Source organism: Schistocerca americana, chromosome 9 (assembly GCF_021461395.2).
Source record: "Schistocerca americana isolate TAMUIC-IGC-003095 chromosome 9, iqSchAmer2.1, whole genome shotgun sequence".
NCBI lineage: Eukaryota > Metazoa > Arthropoda > Insecta > Orthoptera > Acrididae > Schistocerca > Schistocerca americana.
This window is the reverse complement of record NC_060127.1, coordinates 59,356,914-59,374,813: the sequence shown is the minus strand read 5'-3', so window position 1 is coordinate 59,374,813 and position 17,900 is coordinate 59,356,914. Positions and strand designations below refer to the sequence as shown.

General features: G+C 43.2%; 1 pseudogene; it reads right to left on the bottom strand.

The window, feature by feature from the left end:
- Nucleotides 1–14,978: 14,978 nt before the first annotated feature.
- On the bottom strand, nucleotides 14,979–15,096 carry LOC124551416 (annotated as a pseudogene).
- Between the last annotated feature and the right edge of the window lie 2,804 nt (nucleotides 15,097–17,900).

Below are 17,900 nucleotides of genomic sequence, written 5' to 3'. Positions count from 1 at the left end.
TCTGACATTGCCCTCACAGTATATATTTTCTTTAATGTCGTTTGTTGTTAGCAATATTAGCTTATTCCCAAGAGTTAGGAGCTTTCACTCAGTTAATAGTAGGCAGAAATCAAATCTGCATGTGGAATGCACTTCCTTGACTCTTGTGCAGAAAGGAGTGCAGTATTCTGCTGCATCCATTTTTAATAAGCTACCACAAGAACTAAAAAATCTTAGCAGTAGCCCAAACACTTTTCTTTTAAGTCTAAACTGAAGAGTTTCCTCATGGCTCACTCCTTCTTTTCTGTCGAGGAGCTCCTGGAAGACATGAAAAATTAAGCAAATTCCAGTGTTACATTGTTGATTTTCTTTATTTAAACTTACGACTTGTCGCCTGAATATGTTTCTTATATTTCATTTTATCTGTTTCTACTATCGTCTTATAATTTCATGTACTGACTCGTTCCGTGACAATGGAAACATCTCCTTAATTTGGTCCCACGGAACAATAAATAAATAAAAAAATTAAAAAAATTAAAAGTAGCACCTACCACTATCCCGCAATTAGGGGAAAAGGATCAATAAACTTCTGCCCTGTTCTACCAAATGTCAGCAAACGGATACATGACCCAGGTATGGCTCGTTTGGTTGTTATTAAGACTGTCATACCAAATCTTCAAAATGATACATGGAACAGAGTTGTACCAGACACACAATACTCCCCACTGAATTTCATATAGACCTATTGCAGCACAAACAGCGCGACAATTATTGAACTATGTGAACCCAGTACGTTGTCCTCGATGGTGAGTTTTCATCGGAGGTGAGGGTATCTTCTGGAGTGCCCCGGGGAAGTGTGGCAGGTCCGCTGTTGTTTTCTATCTACATAAGTGATCTTTTGGATAGTGTGGATAGCGATGTGCGGCTTTTTGCTGATGATGCTGTGGTGTACGGGAAGGTGTCGTCGTTGAGTGACTGTAGGAGGATACAAGATGACTTGGACAAGATTTGTGATTGGTGTAAAGAATGGTAGTTAACTCTAAATATAGATAAATGTAAATTAATCCAGATGAATAGGTAAACGAATCCCGTAGTGTTTGAATACTCCATTAGTAGTGTAGCGCTTGACACAGTCACGTCGATTAAATATTTGGGCGTAACATTGCAGAGCGATATGGGGTGGGACGAGCATGTAATGGCAGTTGTGGGGAAGGCGGATAGTCGTCTTCGGTTCATTGGTAGAATTTTGGGAAGATGTGGTTCATCTGTAAAGGAGACCGCTTATAAAACACTAATACGACCTATTCTTGAGTACTTCTAGAGCGTTTGGGATCCCTATCAGGATTGAGGGAGGACATAGAAGCAACTCAGAGGCGGGCCGCTAGATTTGTTACTGGTAGGTTTGATCATCACGCGAGTGTTACGGAAATGCTTCAGGAACTCGGGTAGGAGTCTCTAGAGGAAAGGACGCGTTCTTTTCGTGAATCGCTACTGAGGAAATTTAGAGAACCAGCATTTGAGGCTGAATGCAGTACAATTTTACTGCCGCCAACTTACATTTCGCGGAAAGACCGTCAAGATAAGATGAGAGAGATTAGGGCTCGTCCAGAGTCATATAGGCAGTCAATTTCCCCTCGTTCTGTTTCGGAGTGGAACATGGAGAGAAGATGCTAGTTATGGTACGAGGTACCCTCCACCACGCAGCGTATGGTGGATTGCGGAGTATGTATGTAGATGTAGATGCAGATGAATAAACACGTCATAACTTGTGAACGGTTTACGTTAGGACGTTCAAACTGCACGGTTGGTCGCGGGACATGATGTGAATTGGTAGGCGCATGTATGGTTTGCTCTAGCGACGAAGCCCTCTTTCATTTGGATGGGTTCGTCAATAAGCAATATTGACGTATTTGGGGGATCGAGAAACCGCATTTCGCAATCAAGAAGTTTCTTCATCCTGGCAGGGTGACTGTGTGGTGTACAGTTTCTAGTCACGGAATAATCGGTGCGACATTCCCTGATGGCACGGTGACTACCGAAGGGTACGTGTAGGTTTTGGAAGACGGTTTCATCCCCATTATGCAAAGTCACTCCGATTTCGACAAGATGTGTTTCACGCAAGACGGAGTTTGACTCCATCGAAGCAGGAGAGTGTTTGATGTCCTGGAGGAGCACTCTGGGGACTGCTCTCTGGCTCTGGGGCACCCAGAGGCCACTGGCATGGGCCTCCATTGGCCGCCATATTCTCCTGATCTGAACACTCGTGACTCCTTTATCTGGGGCAACATTAAAGACAAGGTGCACAGCAAAAACTCTAAAACCATTTCTGAGCTGAAAACAGCCATACAGGAGGTCATCAACAGAATCGATGTTCCGACACTTCAGCAGCTCATGCGGAATTTCGCTATTCGTCTGCGCCACATCATCGCCAATGATGCAGGCATACCGAACATGTCATAACCTAAATCGAAATGTCTGTAGTGACGTTTACATGTTGAAAAAAGTGTGTGCACGCCGTTGTTTGTAACTAGGTCTTTTTATGTAGTTCAGTAGTTACCACCCTGTACCTATGTTAACGCCATTTCTTTCTTCTGGAGTCGCCAGTGTTTCCTTGTAGGTCTCTTGTTTTCATTTCCCCCATGCAGAAAAGTGCAGAGGTGTTTAGTCGAGCGAGCATGCTGGCCAAATTTGTTTTTCCCGAACGACCGATCTCCATATGATAAATGGAAAACGATCTAAGTCTCATTTCTTCAAAAACGTGTTTTCAGTGCTGCTGTGTTCTCGGAACTCTGTTGCTTCTCCAAGTATCAAACCATGAAGAAAATGTTTCATTCATTACTAGAACCTGCATGATCTTTGCGCTAAGCCGGTGTCCCCTCTGTAGTTCCAAATGCCGTTCCAGTGCTTACGGCTGACCTCTCATTTTAAAGATGCAGATGAAACATTGTTGTCAATGCAGGCGTGTAAGAACTCGAAATGCAGTATGGTCAAAGTGTCCCATACTCTGTTAAACTGCTATTAAAAATTCTTACATAAGAATTGCAAAATTTTGCTGCATTAAAAAGAGGAAAGAGCGTGGCTGATGTACGCCACGCCGTACTTCGTGTGAAAGACCAGCCATGTTTATCAGTTGCTAAACAGAAAGACCTGTTGACTTTGTTGCCGTTTCTTCCTCAACAGCAAAGGGATTTTTAAACTTTGATCGCAAGAATGTTGCTGCGTAAGAAACTGAAATCATTACTAACCGATGTTTTTCATGAGTTCGTTTAGAGTACAGATTTTTTCATGAATTCCTTTGATTACAGTTCTACAAATTAAAATACTTCAGCTGTATTTTCATACTTGTCACAAATAAACCGTAGCTCCTCTGTATTAACGGCACTCGGAAGTAAATTTTTTTTGTTGGTACTAGAAACCAATCAGTTTCCTGTAATGGCGCTTAAAACGTTCTGAATAAATTACTTATTTTCTAATTTGCCTCGTTATTTTTTGCAGTGATGAGTTTGAAAGCATAAGTAGCAATACCTACTCAATTTTTCGGATAGAAATAAGTTTTGTACACAAAGAGCGACGTTGTTCCTTCACTTCCGCACAACAATCGCTAAAACCAGAACCCTCATAGCATCACATCCTTGTCCGCCTGTCTGTCTGTCTGTCTGTTAAAAATTCAGATAGATGTGTCAAGTTGAAACATGTGCCACATACTGCCTATTGTTCGTTGGCGGAGTAAAAAATTGAATCTTTCAAGACAATGCAATAAAAAATTACGGCCATTTATGTTAAATATTTTAATATCTGAAAACTGACTCGCCAAAACCAATAGGGTGCTTCCTGTGCTGAAATTTGGCAAGAAGAAAGGTATCACAGTAAAAGTAAAGGAAAAAATCCGAAAACAGTTAATTTGTAACTATATCAACAATGAAGGAAAATATAGATTGCCACTTACCGTAAGGAAGACACGTTACGTTGCACACAGAAGAAATTAAAAAAACACTTGCACGAAGTTTTCGGCCAGAGCGTTCTGCAGCAAAAGAGAAACAGAGAAGCGCACATCATTCATTCACACAAGCAAGCACACCTTTCGTACACATGACCGCTAACTCCAGCAGTTCGGGTCAGAATGCATTTAGCATTCGGTATTGTGCTCTGTGCGGTCACGTGTACGAGACGTGTGCTTGCTTGTGTGTATGAATGGTGTGGGCTTCTCTGTTTCTCTTTTGCTGAAGAACGCTGTGGCCGAAAACTTCGTGTAAGTGTGTTTTAATTTCGTCTGTGTGCAACGTAATGTGTCTTCTTTACGGTAAGTGGCAATCTATATTTTCCTTCATTGTTGATATTCCTTCCTTTGCATTGCTTAATTTGTAATTTTTTATTCACTTATTTATTTTATGTCCTACATCGGACCACTTTAATCAATATTATGAACTAGGCACTTCTTTTTGTTTGTTGACGCAATACTTTTTTCATTCTTTCAGATCATGCCCTTCCCTCCTCACCCGAAATCACCCTTCACATTCTCTGTTTGTTAATTTTTATTGGTAGTGTGATATGTTTGTCCTGAAGGCTCTCGAGTGCGTCCTTCTTGTCTTTCAAATCCTCCATCGTAATCTGTAATTTGATCACGTCCCTCTTGATGTCTGTAATCCATCTAATACCGCTCTTACTACTCCATAGTTTCTCAATTATTCTCCTGCTAGTTCTATTTTCTGCGTCCTCGTCAAATGTCGTAGGAAAGAGTTCCGTTTTCTTTTCATTGCACGGGGTGTTCAAAAAGTCTCTCTGCAGTGCCGTATAATTGTTAGCCGCGCGTGCCGTATGCCGCAGTGAATATACCGAAATGAAACTCAGTGAAATACAAGTTATTAATCAATTGAATATTCTTTTTTACTCACAAATCTTCGCATTAAACGTTGAAAGTGTCCCCCCTGTTGTTGAATACACAATTCAATTAGTCTAATCATAAGGCACAATCGTACGGCACTGCGGAGAGACTTTTTGAAACACCCCGTACTTGTCACTGGTTCTATTTCTTTACAAACTGTGTCATTTGAGGCTATTCTCCAAACTCCGTCTTTTTGGTATTTTTTATTTGGATATATTCTGACTGTTCTTCTTTGTATTTTGAGTAATCTGTTTCTACAGCGTTGGTTGTTTTAAATACTTTGCGACTCTGTGACTATTTTATTGAGTTTCAGTTTTGTGGCTATTGAGAGGCATTTTATTGTTGCATGAGTTCTTGGTAACATGATGTGTTTTAATCAATTTGTTTAGTCTACTCTGGCATTATGGTTTCTCATTCAGGTTGTGTTGTTATGTATCCCAAATATTTAAGCTTTTCAACAATCTCTATGTCATGGTCTCCAAAACTAATTTTGTTGTTGTTAGTGGTGCTTCCCTTAGCATTACTTCTGTTTTGCTGGCCAATGTTGTGGGTTATTTCCTGTAATGATTGTGCTTAGTGAGAAGAGCGAGGTCATCAGCAAATCCTAGACAGTTCAACTTTGTCGTTTTTTTTGTGTTCCAGTCTTTGGATTGTCCACGTACCATCCTCTCATTATGTATTCAAGGGCACAACCAAAATGAAGTGGTGGCAGGCTGTCTCCCTGCCGTAAACCAGTTTTTACCAAGAATGATTCAGAAAGTTCCCCTCTGAACTTAATTTTCGAATTCGTATTTTTTCAGGTAAGCTCTATCAGTTTAATTAACTTTTGGTGCAGTCCGAGATGTCTCAAAATATTTAACAGTGAGGGTCTACAGACAGAATCATATGCTTTCTCAAAATTCATAAACGAAATTGAGAGAAGCTTGTTTCGTTTGTGGTAATAATCCACGATTAATTTCAGGGTAATTATTTGTTCGGCACAGCTTCTCTGAGGTCTCATTTCTCCTTGGTATTCCCCTAGTTGCTTATCTATTTGTTCTTTGATACTATTGTGTAAGATCTTTTAATTTTTTTTAGGAACAGTTCAAATGGTTAAAATGGCTCTAAGCACCATGGAACTTAACATCTGAGGTCACCTGTCCCCTAGACCTAGAACTACTTAAACCTAACTAACCTAAGGACATCACACACATCCATGCCCGAGGCAGGATTCGAACCTGCGACCGTAGCAGCAGCGCGATTCGGGACTGAAGCGGCTAGAACCGCTCGGTCACAGCGGCTGGCTTTCTATAATTGTCTGGATCAGTTTGTAATTACATTTTTTTGTCATTTCTTATCTGACTGTCTATCTATCCATCTACATGTTACGAGGATTTTTTCTCACGAATGATGAGACGCATAGAGTAGAAATTTATCTCACATTCCACTGTTTAAGGTGTCTTAGCGGTGCAGAAAGTGTAAGCTTCTGAGTCAGTGCAATCAAAACGTACGGCTATTTACGCGACATATTTTGACCTCCCCCCCCTCCTCCACCATGAAGCATGGACCTTGCCGTTAGTCGGGAGGCTTGCGTGCCTCAGCAATACAGATAGCCGTACCGTAGGTGCAACCACAACGGATGGGTATCTGTTGGGAGGCCAGACAAACGTGTGGTTCCTGAAGAGGGGCAGCAGCCTTTTCAGTAGCTGCAGGGGCAACAGTCTGGATTATTGACTGATCTGGCCCTGTAACACTAAACAAAACGGCCTTGCTGTTGTGGTACTGCGAACGGCTGAAAGCAAGGGGGAACTACGGCCGTAATTTTTCCCGAGGGCATGCAGCTTTACTGTATGATTAAATGATGATGGCCTCCTCTTGGGTAAAATATTCCAGAGGTAAAATAGTCCCCCATTCGGATCTCCGGGCAGAGACTACTCAGGAGGACGTCGTTATCAGGAGAAAGAAAACTGGCGTTCTACGGATCGGAGCGTGGAACGTCAGATCCCTTAATTGCACAGGTAGGTTAGAAAATTTAAAAACGGAAATGGATAGGTTAAAGTTAGATATAGTGGAAATTAGTGAAGTTCGGTGGCAAGAGGAACAAGACTTTTGGTCAGGTGAATACAGGGTTATATATACAAAATCAAGTAGGGGTAATGCAAGAGTAGGTTTAAGAATGAATAAAAAAAATCGGAGTGCGGGTAAGCTGCTACAAACAGCATAGTAAACGCATTATTGTGGCCAAGATAGACACGAAGCCCACACCTACTACAGTAGTACAAGTTTATATGACAACTAGCTCTGCAGATGATGAAGAAATTGATGAAATGTATGATGAGGTAAAAGAAACTATTCAGGTAGTGAAGGGAGACGAAAATTTAATAGTCACGGGTGACTGGAATTCGACAGTAGGAAAAGGAAGAGAAGGAAACGTAATAGGTGAATATAGATTGGGGCTAAGGAATGAAAGAAGAGCCCGTCTGGTAGAATTTTCTGCAGAGCATAACGTAATCATAGCTAACACTTGGTTCAAGAATCATGAAAGAAGGCTGTATAACGTGGAACAACCCTGGAAATAATAGAAGGTTTCAGATAGATTATATAATGGTAAGACAGAGATTTAGGAACCAGGTTTTAAATTGTAAGACATTTCCTGTGGCAGATGTGGACTCTGACCAAAATCTATTGGTTATGAACTGTAGATTAAAACTGGAGAAACAGCAAAAAGGTGAGAATTTGAGGAGATGGGACCTGGATAAACTGAAAGAACCAGAGATTGTACAGAGTTTCAGGGAGAGCATAAGGGAACAATTGATAGGAATGGGGGGAAGAAGTACAGTAGAAGAAGAATGTGTAGCTCTGAGGGATGAAGTAGTGAAGGCAGCAGAGGATCAAGTAGGTAAAAAGACGAGAGCTAGTAGAAATCCTTGGGTAACAGAAGAGATACTGAATTTAATTGATAAAAGGAGAAAATACAAAAATGCAGTAAGTGCAGCAGGCAAAAAGGAATACAAACGTCTCAAAAATGAGATCGACAGGAAGAGCAAAATGGCTAAGCAGGGATGGCTAGAGGACAAATAAAAGAATGTAGAGGCTTATCTCACGAGGGGTAAGATAGATACTGCCTTCAGGAAAATTAAAGAGACCTTTCGAGAAAAGAGAACCACTTGTATAAATATCAAGAGCTCAGATGGAAACCCATTTCTAAGCAAAGAAGGGAAAGCAGAAAGGTGGAAGGAATATATAGAGGGACTATACAGGGGCGATGCCCTTGAAGGTAATATTATGGAAATGGAAGAGGGTGTAGATGAAGATGAAATGGGAGCTATGATACTGCGTGAAGAGTTTGACAGAGCACTGAAAGACCTAAGTCGAACAAGGCCCCAGGAGTAGACAACATTCCATTAGAACAACTGACAGCCTTGGGAGAGCCAGTCCTGACAAAACTCTACCATCTGGCGTAATTACCACAGACGTCAAGCCGAATATAATAATTCCAATCCCAAAGAAAGCAGGTGTTGACAGATGTGAAAATTACCGAACTATCAGTTTAATAAGTCACAGCTGCAAAATACTAACGCGAATTCTTTACAGACGAATGGAAAAACTGGTAGAAGCCGACCTTGGGGAAGATCAGTTTGGATTCCGTAGAAATGTTGGAACACGTGAGGCAATACTGACCCTGCGACTTATCTTAGAAGAAAGATTAAGGAAAGGCAAACCTACGTTTCTAGCATTTGTAGACTTAGAGAAAGCTTTTGACAATGTTGACTGGAATACTCTCTTTCTAATTCTGAAGGTGGCAGGGGTAAAATACAGGGAGTGAAAGGCCATTTACAATTTGTACAGAAACCAGAAGGCAGTTATAAGAGTCGAGGGGGATGAAAGTGAAGCAGTGGTTGGGAAGGGAGTGAGACAGGGCTGTAGCCTCTCCCCGATGCTATTCAATCTGTATACTGAGCAAGCAGTAAAGGAAACAAAAAAACATTCCGAGTAGGAATTGAGATCCATGGAGAAGAAATAAAAACTTTGAGCTTTGCCGATGACACTGTAATTCTGTCAGAAACAGCAAAGGACTTGGAAGAGCAGTTGAACAGAATGGATAGTGTCTTGAAAGAAGGGTATAAGATGAACATCAACAAAAGCAAAACGAGGATAATGGAATGTAGTCGAATTAAGTCGGGTGATGCTGAGGGAATTAGATTAGGAAATGAGAAACTTAAAGTAGTAAAGGAGTTTTGCTATTTGGGGAGGAAAACAACTGATGACGGTGGAAGTAGAGAGGATATAAAATGTAAACTGGCAATGGTAAGCAAAGCGTTTCTGGAGAAGAGTAATTTGTTAACATCGAGTATTGATTTAAGTGTCAGGAAGTCATTTCTGAAAGTATTTGTATGGAGTGTAGCCATGTATGGAAGTGAAACATGGGCAATAAATAGTTTAGACAAGAAGAGAATAGAAACTTTTGAAATGTGATGCTACAGGAGAATGCTGAACATTAGATGGGTAGATCACATAACTAATGAGGAGGTATTGAACAGAATTGGGGAGAAGAGGAATTTGTGGCACAACTTGACTAGAAGAAGGGATCGGTTGGTAGGACATATTCTGAGGCATCAAGGGATCACCAGTTTAGTACTGGGGGGCAGCGTGGAGGGTAAAAATCGTAGAGGGAGACCAAGAGATGAATACACTAAGCAGATTCAGAAGGATGTAGGCTGCAATAGGTACTGGGAGACGAAGAAGCTTGTACAGGATAGAGTAGCATGGAGAGCTGCATCAAACCAGTCTCATGACTGAGGACCACAACAACAACAACAACATTTTGACACTCTCATGCTCACTCATCAAAACCTGTAGTGGACTTCCCGTTGTCCTAGGATAATTAAACTTGACAAGAAGCAATGTTTCAAAGGACAAGTAAAGTGAAAAATCCGAAAACTGTCAATTTGTAATTATATCACAGAAAAAATATTTCTTTTTTATTTGTTGTCTGACTTCAAACTTGACCGATATATGGCCAGTATGAATGTTGATAACAGACAAAAATCGTCGAGAATGTCTCTTCCTGGAATGGATGCACTGTCTGTATACATAATGAAGTTTTTACAGAGCACTGACCACTCGAATCCTGCTCGCACCTGGTCAGTGTATTGATTCTTCGGAAAAATTTGACATTTGGCACTTACAAAATGTGTATATCCACCCTTCACATATTATTTTTCAAAGTACTACGATTATCCATGTAGGTAGTGAGGAGTATTCTTCATTGCTTTATGGCTAGAGGGAAGTAATCTAGTAACTGTGTCCTTACATCTGTTAGAAACTGTAGAACGTGCGTTTTTTTATCCGGCCGAAAACTCCATATATATATATATATATATATATATATATATATATATATATATATATATATATACTCCTGGAAATGGAAAAAAGAACACATTGACACCGGTGTGTCAGACCCACCATACTTGCTCCGGGCACTGCGAGAGGGCTGTACAAGCAATGATCACACGCACGGCACAGCGGACACACCAGGAACCGCGGTGTTGGCCGTCGAATAGCGCTAGCTGCGCAGCATTTGTGCACCGCCGCCGTCAGTGTCAGCCAGTTTGCCGTGGCATACGGAGCTCTATCGCAGTCTTTAACACTGGTAGCATGCCGCGACAGCGTGGACGTGAACCGTATGTGCAGTTGACGGACTTTGAGCGAGGGCGTATAGTGGGCATGCGGGAGGCCGGGTGGACGTACCGCCGAATTGCTCAACACGTGAGGCGTGAGGTCTCCACAGTACATCGATGTTGTCGCCAGTGGTCGGCGGAAGGTGCACGTGCCCGTCGACCTGGGACCGGACCGCAGCGACGCACGGATGCACGCCAAGACCGTAGGATCCTACGCAGTGCCGTAGGGGACCGCACCGCCACTTCCCAGCAAATTAGGGACACTGTTGCTCCTGGGGTATCGGCGAGGACCATTCGCAACCGTCTCCATGAAGCTGGGCTACGGTCCCGCACACCGTTAGGCCGTCTTCCGCTCACGCCCCAACATCGTGCAGCCCGCCTCCAGTGGTGTCGCGACAGGCGTGAATGGAGGGACGAATGGAGACGTGTCGTCTTCAGCGATGAGAGTCGCTTCTGCCTTGGTGCCAATGATGGTCGTATGCGTGTTTGGCGCCGTGCAGGTGAGCGCCACAATCAGGACTGCATACGACCGAGGCACACAGGGCCAACACCCGGCATCATGGTGTGGGGAGCGATCTCCTTCACTGGCCGTACACCACTGGTGATCGTCGAAGGGACACTGAATAGTGCACGGTACATCCAAACCGTCATCGAACCCATCGTTCTACCATTCCTAGACCGGCAAGGGAACTTGCTGTTCCAACAGGACAATGCATGTCCGCATGTATCCCGTGCCACCCAACGTGCTCTAGAAGGTGTAAGTCAACTACCCTGGCCAGCAAGATCTCCGGATCTGTCCCCCATTGAGCATGTTTGGGACTGGATGAAGGGTCGTCTCACGCGGTCTGCACGTCCAGCACGAACGCTGGTCCAACTGAGGCGCCAGGTGGAAATGGCATGGCAAGCCGTTCCACAGGACTACATCCAGCATCTCTACGATCGTCTCCATGGGAGAATAGCAGCCTGCATTGCTGCGAAAGGTGGATATACACTGTACTAGTGCCGACATTGTGCATGCTCTGTTGCCTGTGTCTATGTGCCTGTGGTTCTGTCAGTGTGATCATGTGATGTATCTGACCCCAGGAATGTGTCAATAAAGTTTCCCCTTCCTGGGACAATGAATTCACGGTGTTCTTATTTCAATTTCCAGGAGTGTATTTTAAGTTGACAAACGAGAATAACTCGAAAAATAAGCTTCACACGAAGAAATGTGTAGAATCAAAATTTTGTTATTTTCGAGGGGGACATCTGCCGGTACTACAACTAGACAACTAGCCCGCCACCCCAGCCCCTGGGGGTGGGGCGGGGGGCAAGTTAAAATTTTCAAATGGAAACTCCTATTTCTTATTGCAGAATCAGATTCTACATAAAAAACTACGTACATTTTGTCTTAAACATTTGTTATGGTTCTTGGTAGTTGGCGCTGGAATGCAAGAGCACCCATGTTCTTATTTTTGCGTAGGAAATGGTCACGGATAAATAGAAAATACTTATCTACTTCGTAAATTTTGATTCGCTAAAACCAAAACTATCTCTCTCTCCCCATAGTGTGGGGTCTGAGAGAGAGAGGAATTAGAGTTTTATAAATGTTGACCCAAATATTAATTTTTTCCGCAGATTTGGATAAGTTTTGTTTGTTTCGTGGTAAAACAAAACCCCTCTCTCAAACCGCACCCTATGGGGAGAGAGGGAGAGTTTTAGTCTTAGCGAATCACAATTTACGAAGGAAATAAGTATTTTTTATTTATCCGTAACCATTTTCCATGCAAAAATGAGAACATGGATTTTCTTGAATTACAGCGCCGACTACCAAGGATCAAAACAAATGTTTAAGACAAAATGTATGTAGTTTTTTATGTAGAATCTGGTTCTACAATAAAATATGGGCGTTCCCATTTGAAATTTGAAATTTGCCTCCCACCTCATATATATATATATATATATATATATATATATATATATATATATATATATATGAGGTTAAAGAAATCTCCTCCTCAGAAAGGCCACATCTGTCGACCAGGGTAAACTTTCAACTGACCAGTTGTAGGCTACATTGTGTACAACACCAATTCGCCCAGGGTTTGTAGATGACGTTTTACCTGTAACCAAGATCTAGCATATAAACACCGCAATACTTTGTCGTAGACACCATTCGGAGAACTGTAACCAATTCTGAAACTCATTGCCCTTTTGCTGTTGACACAGTGAGAGAGTCGTATTCGCAGGCTGATGTAACTCGTAGGTTAGAGCTGCTTCGCAGTGACCGGTGAATGGCGTGTTAACTTTGCTAAAATATAAGTTGCGCATCTTTCATCACTTCCTGTTCTAATTTACAGGCTTCTTGAAATATTTTTTAAAGTGTGTTTCTCGTAATTAGGATATCTGGCAGAGCACAACAGCATTGCTTATCTACCCCTTTTCTTTCAGTGCCGTGTAGAATAAAGTGTGAATAGAGTTGGGTGATCGGCTGCGTGTCCGCTACATCAGCAGATCACAAAGTCCTCAACGTAAGGCGCACAGGCAAACTCAGGTATTTGTTTCTTTTTAGTACAGCAGGCCAGGTATTTGTGGGACCTCTCGTCTTCTCCTCACGGCGGGGCAGTGTGTTTACTGGTGCTGTTGTTGTAAGTAGGCTGTTTAGGTTTTTATGTTGGTAACGACACGTAGCGCTCTGTATGAAAATCACTGCCTGTGCTGTGTGCAGTCTGTGGCTGGTTGGCATTGTTGGAATATTCGCTATTGTAGTGTTGGGCAGTAGGATGTGAACAGCGCGTAGGGTTGCGCAGTTGGAGGTGAGCCGCCAGCAGTTGTGGATGTGGAGAGATGGTTCAAATGGCTCTGAGCACTATAGGACAACTTCTGAGGTCATCAGCCCCCTAGAACTTAGAACTACTTAAACCTACCTACCCTAAGGACATAACACACATTCATGCCAGAGGTAGGATTCAAACCTGCGACCGTAGCGGTCGCGCGGTTCCAGACTGTAGCGCCTAGAACCGCTCAGCCACTCCGGCCGGCCAGATGTGGGGAGAGAGATGAAAGAGTTTTGAGAGGTTACTATAAGCGGGCGATCCGGACGTGTGTCCGCCAGAAAAACGAAATTTGTAAAGATGGATGTCATGAATTGATAGATGTATATATGATGACTTTTGAATATTATTAAGGTAAATACATTGTTTGTTTTCTATCAAAATCTTTCATTTGCTAACTATAACTATCAGCAGTTAGTGCCTTCAGTAGTTAGAATGTTTTATTTAGCTGGCAGTATTGGCGCTCGCTGCATTGCAGTAGTTCGAGTAACGAAGATTTTCGTAAGTGATTCATGAAAGGTATAGGTTATTGTTAGTTAGGGCCATTCTTTTGTAGGGATTATTGAAAGTCAGATTGCGTTGCGCTAAAAAATGTTGTGTGTCAGTTTAGTGATGATCAGAATAAGTAAAGAGAGAAATGTCTGAGTACGTTCAGTTTTACTCAGCCGTCTTTGTATCAAATAACGTAGAAGTTTACCAGCACAATCTTTCATAATTTTTCTGAGGGGATGTTTCATTGTTATTGTTTCATCAGATTCCACACAGGCCACAGAAGAAACTGTAGAGTTGCAATACAAGGTCGCTGTCACAGTTTTGTAGCTATACATGTCAGAAAACTCACCACACATTCTGCTATAACTTGGCGAAAACCTCAAATTCACGCATTTACTCGGTTTGGATATATGTGCGGTAGTTTGTCTTCGCTGACACACCCTGAGTTCCTAATCAAGCGTCGTATTTGTTTTGTTGAATATTATTTGCTCGTTAGACGCTAGTTAGTAAACTGCTGTACCAAGCTACAACTAGCACGGTGTTAAGACCGAGCTTTGGACGGATACACATAAGAGAGACCTTAGTTGTCAACGGTATGTTCTCCTTCACAATTTCAACAGTCCGTCAACGCTGGTGTAACTTTTCGATTCCGAGACTACAGAAATCACATGTTTTGGGTTGGCATTATGTGGGGCCGACGTATGTTGCTGGTGGTCATGGAAGGCCCGTAACGCCTGTACGATACGTGAATGCCATCCTCCGGCATAGTGCAACCATATCGGCTGCATATTGGCGAGGCATTCGTCTTAATGGACCACAATTCGCGCCTTCATCGCGCACATCTCGTGAATGTCTTCCTTCAGGATAACGACATCACTCGGCCAGAGTGGCCAGCATGTTCTCGAGACATGAACCCTTTGGAACATGCCTGGGATAGATTGAAAAGGGTTTTTTATGGCCGACGTGACTCACCAACCACTCTGAGGGAGTGTCATTCTGAGCCCATAGGCGTCACTGTATAGTGTTATGGAGGGACATACGGTCAGCACACCGCTCTCCCGGCCGTATGCCAGTTTACGGGACCGGAGCCGCTACTTCTCAATCAAGTGGCTCCTCAGTTTGCCTCACAAGGGCTGAGGGCGCCCCGCTTGCCAACAGCGCTCGGCCGACCGGATGGTCACCCATCCAAGTGCTAGCCCAGCCCGTCAGCGTTTAACTTGGGTGATCTGAGGGGAACCGGTATTACCACTGCGGCAAGGCCGTTGGCAAAAGAACATTGTAGGTTATTTGTAAAACGACTCGACAGCCCTCTCATATGCAAACCAGATCACATTTAGAGAACTTCACTACATCAATCAGAAATAGAATGTTATTGTGTTTTCCTTGATGTTTATATGCGCTTACATTTTCAGTCGCTATTCACACACGTCAATTTCAGAGAGATATTTTCTAGTTATTGTGAACACAATATTTTTACTTTATTAGAAACAATGTTTTTATCTTCTTACTGTCTGAGCCATTCATTTCTCGTGTTTGTGCCACATCTCATTTGACATCCTGTTTTTTCTGTACTACCACCTCGTTATGTTAATTTCAATTACTGGTGTCACCGAGTTGCCTGCCCGTGAGCGGCATCGATATAAGCCCTGGCGTATTTGCAGACTGCTATTACTTCCCTGTTTTCATGTGTTCAGAGCTACTTCGGATCTGCCAGTGAGTTGGGAGGTGCTAGCAGTGCAGTTCGGACCTGGCAGTGTTTGACTTAGGACACGACAGAAGTTCAGTCGGGGCGCGGCTGCAGTGAGGTCCGGACAGCCATGACTCGCCCGACGGTTGCCGATACGTACCACCTGAGTGCGGACCACCTTGGTTGGTCGTCGGTCGGTCGTCTGGTCGGACGTCGTGTATGTTGGCCGGCGATCGCTTATGGGTTGCCTGCGTGTGCCGACTCGTGATTCGTCCTTGTTATTGCACAGTCGTTGCCATTAGTATTGCCGAGTCCTTCGTGCAAGTGCTCATGAAACTGTGTAGCTCGTGATGTCAACTGCTCACTTATTTTAGTGCTGTCTCCATGCTGATATGTGGGACTCGGTCGGTTGGCGTGGAGCAGCGAGGATATCTTGGCCGGGCCCACTGGCGGTCTCTAAGCAGTGTCGGAGTGTGTGGGGCTGTTCCCATTGCTACGAGGTCTGCGGCTCACCGACCCTGGACACGAAGGTTGAGTTTGGATTTAATTTATCAGCAATTCAAGACTGTTCCCATTGTGCCGTCTGGTTCTCGTTGCTGGCTGTTGGGTCGTTCCCGCGAGCAACGACGTGTGTGGCGAAGGTTTAGCCACTGTCTGGTGGAGTCTGTATTTGGTTATTTGCAATTGAAATGCACCAGCGGAATTTTCTGCCTTGTGGCCGTTAACGTTCCGGTTATCTGCCCTGACCGTTGACGTAAATTGAGGCAGTGTCCTTTCCTCACCGCGTTGTCGCTGTCCAGCACGGTGTGTAGTTCGACAGCTTAATGTATGCTTGGTTGTGGGCGTCCGTGCCTTTTTACGTTTTGCATTGAACTCCCGGTTGTGTGCTGGTCGAGTGGAGCGCAAGTTACCTTGTCGGTGGGTCCGTTGACTGTCTGTTGGTTGGGTTGTCGTCGGATCGAGAACGGTTGGGCCGACTGCCTGTCTCACCTAAGTGATCGTTAGTATTTGAAGTGCTGGCCGACCCCCGAAAGTTCAGAGCGCCGTTAGCTGCACTGACATTTTTTATTTTCTGTAGTGTGTATCTGTATGGCCCATCGCCGATGGTTTTGAATTAAAGTTGAATTGTTTTTAGCGGTGTTTTAAGTCATGGGCCTTCAGCTGACTTAAAATTAAAATTCCTTGCTTGTCAAGTGTTAGACTGTTTGGGCCTTCAGCCTGATTAAAATATTGTTTATAGGTAAAGCCTTGGGCCTTCTGCCTGCTAAAAATTATTTTAGTTGTGTTTTGAGTCATGGGCCTTCAGCAGTTTTAAAATTAAAAGTTTATTGCTTGTCAGGTAGATTGTTTGGGTCAGCCTGATTAATATATTGTTTAAAGATAAAGCCTTGGGCCTTCTGCCTACTAAAAATTATTTTAGTTGTGTTTCAATTCATGGGCCTCCAGCCGTTTTAAAATTAAAGTTCATTGCTTGTCAAGTATTAGATCGTTTGGGACCTTCAGCCTAATTTCAGAGCCGGCCGCTGTGGCCGAGCGGTTCTAGGCGCTCCAGTCCGGAGCCGCGCTGCTGCTACGGTCGCAGGTTCGAATCCTGCCTCGGGCATGGATGTGTGTGATGTCCTTAGGTTAGTTAGGTTTAAGTAGTTCTAAGTTCTAGGGGACTGATGACCACAGCAGTTGAGTCCCATAGTGCTCAGAGCGATTTGAACCTAATTTAAGGTGAAGCTTTGTTGTTTAAATTTATTTTACCTTGAGTTTTGAGTCATGGGGCCTTGAGCCGCTTTTAAGTTAAGGATCCTTGTCTTTCGATCATCAGACTGTTTGAGGCCTTCAGTCTAATTGAAGATAAGGCTTTCTGTCTTGTGTTGTTTATTCAATTTTACCTTGAGTCTTAAATCATGGGCCTTCAGCTCTCTTTAAATTGAAGTTGTTGCTTTTCAAGTGTTAGATTTTGTGCCTTCAGCCAAATTGTAGAACTTAACGGAAGGCCTTCTGCCTTCTAAATATTTCCTTTGGCGTTTGAATTTTGAGTTAATGGCTTTTAGCCGTTTTTTTAACTAAAATGGTTGTGCCCTTAAGGCATAACATAGTGTGGCGTATTCAGCCGCTAACTAAGTTCAAGAATTTGTACCGTAATGTTTGGTCAAATAAATGAAGTTATATGTCTTCGAGTGTAACTGACAGCCACTTATTTTGGCCTCTTTCCACAATTCCAACTACCTGTCCTGTCCTGCAGGTTTGCAGGGCGTCGAACAGTCCGGCTAGGACCTTTGCTGTTTAAACTTTTGCTGTTCGATATCTTACATAAAGATACTGCTTTAGGCGCTAACGATAGTTTGCACTCACATACGTCACGGCCCTTACATTTGTGTCATCTGCATTTT